This window comes from Ailuropoda melanoleuca, chromosome 6 (genome assembly GCF_002007445.2).
Source record: "Ailuropoda melanoleuca isolate Jingjing chromosome 6, ASM200744v2, whole genome shotgun sequence".
NCBI classification, from domain to species: domain Eukaryota; kingdom Metazoa; phylum Chordata; class Mammalia; order Carnivora; family Ursidae; genus Ailuropoda; species Ailuropoda melanoleuca.
In genome coordinates, this window is record NC_048223.1 from 130,706,115 (window position 1) to 130,713,804 (window position 7,690).

Genomic DNA, 7,690 nt, shown 5'->3' on the forward strand with positions numbered 1-7,690 from the left:
ATATGTGCATCCCATAGGACATGGAGGGTTTCACAGGGTTGTTGGGGGAGGCTCAACAGGTCTGGGGGAGAAGAAGGCCTCTGCCCCAGGGCTGAACCTTTTTTGCCCAAGAAGCCCATCCAGGACTCCAGATATTTCTGCTGCTTCCACAAAGCTCTCCTTGCACATGGGCTGAGGAATCCTGGCTTTGAGAGCCATCTACATCCCAGGCTTCTTGATTTCCACAACCAAGGTTGGTGTGGAGGACCAGGGAACTGTCCATCCATGGGTATTCAAGTCATAGGAGAGGAAGATATCCCCATCACAGTGGAAATGCCTGAAGACCCTGGAGCTGTTGTTTTCTTGGATCTCCCAGTCCCAGATCTCCTGGAGGGAATGCAAGCCGGCCACCATCCATCAGTGAGTCCTCCCGTCCTGTGTCCCTCTGCCTTCTTGCCCCAGTGACAAACTCTGGCCTGCTCTCCTCCACGTCTTCCCTGTGCTGGCTCAGTAATGGTCCATGTAGGCTGAAGTCCACAGACCCTCAGTCCTCACCCCACCCCCAGGCAAATCCAGGGAAAGAGACAGGTCCCTGCTCTCTGCCCTGAGCTTCCCTGGGAAAGGTCTCCCATCCCTCTTGCTCTGATGCCACTCTCACCTCTTCTCAGCAGGGCCAGGATGTCTGCCAGACTCATTCTGAATTCCTTCTCGGTGTCTCTCAAGTCCTTGGTCTCTGTCCTCCACATCTCAGGTCTCAGGATTGCTTCTGTCCCTAGTCCCCGGTGACTCTGCCACATCTTTCTTGTTGTCATGGTGCAGGAAGGCCTGACCATCCAAGTGTCTTTCAGTGAAAATTCTCTGATGCACAGATTCATCCTGGGACACCACTGTGAGGTTACAACAAAGACCGTGGGCTCCTGGGCAGGGAGGAGACTACAGATGAAACTGACTCCTGGAAGTAACTGCATGTCTTATGTTTCTCAGAAAAGCTCAGCTGTCCTGAGCTGCCTGAAGTATTGAACATGCAGAAAACGCACCTGTACAAGGGGCAGGAAGGAGGCTTTCCAATGCAGGAGAGAGGAGAGGGGGCAGGAAAGAAAGGGAAGAAGGAGTGGCAGGAGGGGCGGAGATGGGCAGACAGGCAGGACAGGACCAGGAGAGGGACACACGGGCTCCTGTAGGTAGGTGAAGATGAGGTCGTCAAGGGGAGAGTCTGGCCTGCAGGGACCAAGGGAGGGGCAAGAAGGCCATGGTGAAGGAGAGGTCTTGTCAGCAGGGAGGGAGGGGCAGTGGGGGGCCTGTTGTTGATTAATCCACGTCTGGAGGTGCCATGGTGCATGCACGGGCAGGTTACGGTGGGGTGGAGAGCCGGGGCTGCTTCCTGTGGTGAAGGCTCATCAGAGAGGGGACAGGGCCAAGGGAGGGCGGGGCCCTGAGACAGAGGGCTGTGGGGGGTGATGGTGGGCACAAGGGAGCTTAGGGTGGGCAAGCGCCCCTGGGGGACTGCAAGGTGTGCGCCTAGGCCCAAGTGGAAGAGTGGCACAGTGAGTCCCCAGGTAGGGATGTGCTGAACCTGCCAGTGTCCCCTGGGGAGAAGCAGTAGGCAGGGGTTTCAGGGCAGCAGGACAGGGAGTCCAAGGGTAGTTTATATTAGAAAGAAGGGGAATGAAAGAGAAAATAGAATCAAAACACCATGGTGAACTCCTTGGAGAAGGATCTGCATGGTGGGGTTGGTACTGGAGGGGAGGCAGTTCAGACCCCCAAAAAGGGTTGGGGGGGCATCCAGCACAGGACAGGCAGTCTGGGAGAAGGCTGGCTGTAGGGAAAGTGACAGAAACAACTAGGTGTCAGGAGTGAGGCCCACTTGGGTCAAGGAACCAAAAGAGTGATGAGGGCCAAGGATCTGGGCAGTTGGACCTGGAGCAGTTTTCTGGTCAGTGGGGAGAGGGGACGGCAAGAGACAGCAGGGGAGACTAGTGCTGAGGGTCTGGGAATGGGGGACTGGGTGCCCTGAAAGAACTTAATTATAGGCTGACAGGAGAGGAGGGGGCATGTGTTGAGAGCAGGGAGGAGGGCTGCTGACTTCAAGGGCCCCATGGGAGGAGCTCCTGAGAGAGGAGAGCCTGGTGAGGGCCAGGCATGCAGGCAAGTGGTATGAGCAGGTATTTAAAAATTGCATCAAAAAATAATAAAGTACCCAGGAATAAACTCAACCAAAGAGGTAAAAAACCTATACGCAGAAACTAGAAAACACTGAAGATGAAACAAACAAATGGAGAGACAATCCATGCTCATGGATTGGAAGAACAATATTGTTAAGATGTCTATACTACCCAAAACCAATCTACATATTGATGCAATCCCTATCAAAATACCAACAGCATTTTTCATAGAACTACAACAAGCAATCCTAAAATTTGTATGGAACCACAAAGACGCTGAATAGCCAAAGCAACCTTGAAAAAGAAAAGCAAAGCTGGAGTTATCACATTCCAGACTTCAAGTTAAATTACAGAGCTGTAGTCATCAACAGTATGGAACTGGCACAAAAATACATATATAGACCAATGGGACAGAGTAGAAAATCCCAGAGTAAACTCACAGTTATATGATTAACTTGTCTTTGAGAAAGCAGGAAAGAATATGCAAAAAGACTGTTTATTCAAAAATGATGTTGGGAAAACTGGACAGCAACATGCAAAAAATGAAACTGGACCATCTCCTTAAACCATACACAAAAATGAATTCAAAATAGATTAAAGACTTAAATGTGAGACCTGAAACCATAAAAATTCTAGAATAGAGCTCAGGCGGTAATTTCTCAGACATCAAGCACAGCAACATTTTTCTCAGTATGACTCCCGAGGCAAGGAAAACGAAAACAAAAATAAACTGTTAGCTGGATAGATCAAAATAAAAAGTTTCAGCATAGTGAAGGAGGAGCCTACAGAATAGGAGAAGATATCTGCAAATAACATATCTCATAAAGGGTTACTATCTAAAATTACAAAGAACTTATACAATTAAACAAAGAAAAAACAAATATTCCAATTAAAAAATGAACAGAAGACATGAACAGACCTGTTTCCAAGAAGACATCCAGATGGCCAAGAGACACGTGAAAAGACGCTCAACATCACTCATCATCAGGGAAACGCAAATCAAAACCACATGAGATATAACCTCTCACCTGGTCCTTTTAATCCCACGGGAAGAAAATATCATGTTAGAGGCCTGGGACAGGGCTGGGCCATGAGATCCTAGAGGAAACTCCTAGTCCTGGTCCAAAATGAAGTTTCCAGAATTGTGACTGAAGACCCAGGACAGGATCAGGAAACATGAAGATAGAGATGTGGGGTCATTGGGGCACCTGACTTGCTGGAGGTCTGTCCTCAGCAGGGACCTTCCTCTCTGTCCTGTGACAGTTGGGAATCAGGTCTCCATCACCAGAATTACCAGGATGAGGATGTGTCCTTCATTTTCACAGGTGTTTGCTATACACTGAGTGTTAGTGATCAGCTCCAGAGTGCGCAAGGCCACGTGTGAGGACGGTACACTTCCCAGTAACAAGGCACGACGATCGCCTACCTAGGAAACCCACCGGTGGGACAAGAAAACTCAGATCCCCCCACTCTGTTCCCTAACTGAGCGCTTCTTCCTCCAGATCACAGCTCCAATCACCACAGGGACCACAAGAACCAGGACGGCCATGATGCCCGTGACGAGGATGGTGGGCTGAGGCAGCGGCTCTGGAAAGGGAAGGGAAGGTGAGGGGCCCAGACCTGTAGCCTTAGTCCTCATCTTGCCAAAATTCTCCACAAGGTCTCTGGTTTCTCTGAGAAGAGACTATACACCGAAACCCTCCTTGCCCCGTCTCAAGGTGATGGGCTCAGACAGCCCCTCATGATGCACGTGGCATGTGTATGTCTGCTCCTCCCCAGAAGGCACAGCTGCCCACTTCTGGAAGGTCCCATCTCCCGAAGGCCTGGTCTCCACAAGCTCTGTGGCCTGGGTCAGGTCCTCCCCATCCTGCTGCCAGGTCAGGGTGATCTCTGCAGGGTAGAAGCCCAGAGCCCAGCATCTCAGGGTGACATCATGGCCAGAGATGGGGTGGCGGGTCACATGTATCTTGGGGGGTTCTGAGGAAGAATCAGGAAATCCACGCTTTGATTTACCTTTATGGGGCACTGAAAGAGCAGTCATGTGACCATCCTGAGGATGGACAGGGCCAAGTGGTTTGGATAGAAGAAGCAAAAAACCCAGAAACCAGTGTAGTCTAAAGGATCTCCAATTCCTTGGAAAGTCCTAGAATCAGGGACAGAGCCTTGGGTAGGACGCTGCTGGTCTAAGGGGGAGAGCACACTAAGGGTCCCGACTGGGGACTGAGTGAATGAGTCAGAAAACCTGGAGTCAGAACTCCAAAGATGTTCTCGGATGGAGAACAAGGCCTTGAGAGGTTAGGTCATGGTTCACGAGGTGGCTGCCAGCGTCAAATGGTACTGCTGATGGGTTATTTCAGGGATGGTCTCCACCTGCCTCCCGGGAGAGACTGGATTTCTCAACTGCCCTTTAGAGAAAAGCGGCCCTCTGGGTGAGTCACTCTCTTAGGAATACGAACACCCAGGCGGATCTCGCTCTCCCCACCCGTGGGAGGGGCGGTGCTGTGACACTGAATCCATTTTCCCTTCCTGGCGGGAAGCCAGGCCCAGTGGAGAGGAAATCGGGGAGGCCCCGTGACCCCGGTACCTGCGCGCCGCAGCGTCTCCTTCGCGTTCTCCAGGTGCTGCGGAGCCAGTCCACGCGCCACTCCACGCGCGCGCCGTCCAGATAGTTCCCGTAGTGTTCAGCCTCACCCGAGCCGCCTCCCACTTGCGCCGGGCGGCTGCGGGCGATCTGCAGCCGCCGTGTCCGCCGCGGTCCAGGAGCGCAGGTCGTGGTTCAGGGCGATGTAACCCGCGCCGTCGTAGGCGAACTGCTCATTCCCGCGGAGAAGGCGCCCCAGGCCCCCTGTCGCAGGCAGACATCCACTGGAAGGTGTGAGACCCTGGCCCCGCCCCCGCAGCCCGGCCGCAGCGGTCAGCCCCGAAAACCCTCCCCCCGCCCCCTCCCCGACTGGAGAGCGACTAAGTCCAAACACAAGTAGACCCGATTAAAAGTTCCCGCGGGCTCTTCCCGGGTCTGGGCACGAGTGGGTCCCGCAGCCTCAGGGTGGCGCTCGGACCTGGATATTTGGGGTGACCCCCGGCCCGGTCAGTGGGGATGGGGGTCGTGACCTGGACCCGGGCCGCGTCGCTCACCGGCCTCGCTCCGGTTGTAGTAGCCCCGCAGGGCCTGCAGGCTCACTTGGAAAGCCTGTGCGTTGTGCTTGAACCTCCGCGTCTCCGGGTCCCAATCTTCCGGCCCCTCCTGCTCCCCCCGCGGCGCCCGCGGCTCCATCCCCCGGACTCGCTGCGTCGCTGTCGAACCGCACGAACTGCGTGTCCTGCACGTAGCCGACTTCCACGTACCGGGGCTCCCCGCGGCCCGGCCGGGACACGGCGGTGCCCAAATACCGCAGGGAGCGCAAGCCTGCGGGCGCGCAGGGGCTGAGACCTCGTCCGACTCTCCTCCAGCCGCCGGGCCCGGGGCGCAGGTGGAGGCGGCCGAGAGGGAGGCGGGTGGGGGGACTGAGTAGGGGAGAGCAGGACGGAGGCGGGGAGGGACGGGGAAGCACAGGCCGGGGCTGGGCCGGGGGCGGCTGAGGGTCTGGGGCGGGGGAGGCGGTGAGGCCCCTTCCCCAGGGGTCCCGCGTCCCCACCCGGCCGTCCCCTCGCTCCCGCCCCGCAGAGGCCCTTTCTTCCCGCCCCCGCACTCACCCGCCCAGGTCTCGGTCACGGCCAGGGCCTCCGACAGCAACAGGAGGAGGATCCGGGGGCCCACGGCCCAGACCCTCAGGGTCTGAGGAGTAATTGAGTCCTAATGGGCTGGTAAGGACTTTAGAAGCTGGATCCGCGGTGCCGCTGATTGGCTTCTGCAAAAACCCGATGCCCAATGAGAGTGCGACCTAGGGTCGCGTCATGAGTATCCAGGCTGGAGGACCCGAGGCAGGTTGTGAGAGGGAGAGGCGAAACCAGGGGAAGTGGGGACCCCCAGTACTGCGCTTCCGCGCCCCAGACACCACCTAGGGTCCTGAGGCCCGGAGAGGCAGGCCCAGGGACGTGGGCCTTTACCCCGACCCCTCACCTACTGCACAGCGCGCTCTGTGACTGTCTCCCTGAGTTGTGGCTCAGGAGCTGTGTAAGTGATTCTCAAACATTTTGTTCCCAGGGTATCTGTACAGTCTCACATTACTGAGGATCCCAAGGGTATTTTTGTGTATGTGGGTTGTATCTATCAATATTTACCGTAGTAGGAATAAAACAGGGTCAAACATTTATTAATTCGTCTAGAATCATATTAATAACCCCTGGCATGAAAACAGAAATATTGTTTTTATGAAAAATAACTAGTGCCCCAAATAAACAGGGTAGTGAGAAGAGTGGATTTTGTTACATTTTCCATTTTTGCAAGTCTTTTCTTTCTTGTCTGTCTCATTAGAAGACTCCTGGATGTTCAGATTTGTTTCTGCATTTATTGAGTTATTTTGGTTGAAGTATATGAAAAAATTTACAGCCTTGTACAAATATTGAGAATATTATGTTTCATAACCTTTTCAGAGAATTCTGGATATTCATCTTTGGTACTGTATTCAAACTACACAAATTGTGCTTTCCCTAAGGTTACTTGCAAAGTGGAACCTGAAATAATATCATTGACTGTGTCCTTCTCCGTTACATTAAAATCCACAGGCCCAGCCTGCACACTGAATGGGTCTTGTACTAACGCATGATTTTTTTTTAAGGAATGTGTTGTTTCACTAAGTTATATACATGTTCCAGTGTTGATGAGATTGAGCCGAATCATCAAAAATTCACATTTATTTCAATATTACTCCCAATCCCAACAGGAAAGTTTGTGGGTACTGAGAAGCTGTCAAGCTTCTGGTAGATCACCAGTTTTCCAAAATTCTGATTTTCTTTTGAGAGCTTACATTTGATCAAGGCAGAAAGTACTGTCAGCTGTAGCATGTGAGCTGATTTTCATGAAGTGATAGGTTTGTGTTCATTTTCAAGAAACTGTCTGTCAAATATCCTAGTCTAAATAATTCAAGTTTCTGTGTCATTCATTCCTTCAAGCAAAAATGGCATTTCATAAAAAAAAAAGGCCAGTTATGTTCATACCAGTTATTTTCCTTGGGGCTTAGGGATATAGCAGAAGTGCTATACATCCCATGTCAGAAGATGTTAAATATGGGGATTCGAGAATAATTTAGTAAAGATAATAGTTTTTAATGCTTCAACCAGGATGTATTTATTTATTTATTTAAAGATTTTATTTTATTTATTTGACACAGAGACAGCCAGTGAGAGAGGGAACACAAGCAGAGGGAGTGGGAGAGGAAGAAGCAGGCTCCCAGCGGAGGAGCCCGATGCGGGGCTCAACCCCAGAACGCCGGGATCACGCCCTGAGCTGAAAGCAGACACTTAGCGACTGAGCCACCCAGGCGCCCCGTAAAGCAGTTTATTTTTTTAAAACATTATTCATGCACATAGAAGAGAACTGGATACATACTCAGACTATCCAAAAATAAGGAAGTCGCCTCATTACTCCTCATCCCCCAGTCACCCAAGTT

General features: G+C 52.2%; 1 pseudogene; it reads right to left on the reverse strand.

The window, feature by feature from the left end:
• Window positions 1–209: 209 nt before the first annotated feature.
• On the reverse strand, window positions 210–7,085 carry LOC105236073 (annotated as a pseudogene).
• Between the last annotated feature and the right edge of the window lie 605 nt (window positions 7,086–7,690).